The 1,224-nt window shown below is 37.3% G+C and overlaps 1 pseudogene; it reads right to left on the bottom strand.

Moving 5' to 3' along the window:
• Window positions 1-382, bottom strand: part of LOC102880283 — a 1,022-nt pseudogene extending 640 nt beyond the window's left edge.
• Between the last annotated feature and the right edge of the window lie 842 nt (window positions 383-1,224).

Raw genomic sequence — 1,224 nt, forward strand, 5'->3', positions numbered from 1 at the left:
CTTTTCTCTCTTTCTTTGGCTTCATGCTGTAGTTGTTGAGGTTTTTTCTCTCTTTCTAATTCTTGGTCAAAACTAGAACACCCATGGCCCTCCCGATAATGGCTTCTACTTCTTGATCTTCTTGGGGACCTCTGTGGACTCAGTGATCTCCTTGGAGATCGTGAACATCTGTGTTCAACATGTTTGTCTATTTCCTCAGTGCCTTCATTCTCATCTTTCTTGATTATTCTAGGCTGAATTTTAATCCATTGATTTTCTTCTGAACTGGAACATAAATTCTTGGAAACAACATAGTAAACTGCTCCAGTTTTGTGAGAAAAGACCGCGGCATTTCTTCAATGCTTATTACACCAGCCTTCACAACTAGCTATCTTGTTGACATAGTTTTTCCTCATCAAGGAAGGATTCAAACTAGTCCTGTATATCTGTGTGTACCTTATACACATAGGTATAAGGTACAAGGGCTCTAATATATGGAGAGTCTGTGTGTGTTATGAGACCCATCACTTACTTGTGTGTTAAGTTCAGAGTAAATAATTTGTATAACAGGCAAAAAACTGTAGAAATAATTCTCCTAGAACTTCTACTTACCTTTCCGCGCATCTCTGTTTGGCCTGCTGTTTTCCTGCTTTTTGTCTTTCATGGCTCAACATATGTAACCTTAAAGTAGTTCTCATCTACCACCTTATGGTATGTCTTGAGCTCCTAGAGCAGGACTTCTAAGTAAGGCAACTACAAGATATTGGTCAAGATCATGAAGTAGAGGTTCATAGTCTTTTTGTTACTCCTCAGCAGCAGCACATTGTCTTGCTCTTTGTTTGTTCTTTTTCTTCTAGTTCCTTTAGTTGTCAAGTTAGATTGTTTATTTGAGATTTTTCTTGAAGTAGACATGTATTGCTATGAACTTACCCCTTAGAATCACTTTTGTTGCATCCCATAGATTTCGATATTGTTATATTTTTCTTTTTATTTGTCTCTAGGTATTTTTTGTCATGTTTTCTTTTTAATCTATTATTTACAAGTGTGTGAAGCAGAGGGGTTATATCACCTTTGGGCTTTGAATTTACTAAGACATTCTAACAGGAGATACCTGACTCTACTTTCTATCCATTATCATAAATACCATCAAAACATTAAAATATATGTCCTATAGTGTGGGTCCCAGGTCTGGCTGTGATCCAGGGTTGCGGCTAGGGATTGGACTCTGGATTTAGAATGTTACGT

This window comes from Pteropus alecto, unplaced genomic scaffold, assembly GCF_000325575.1.
Source record: "Pteropus alecto unplaced genomic scaffold, ASM32557v1 scaffold146, whole genome shotgun sequence".
Classification (NCBI taxonomy): Eukaryota; Metazoa; Chordata; class Mammalia; order Chiroptera; family Pteropodidae; genus Pteropus; species Pteropus alecto.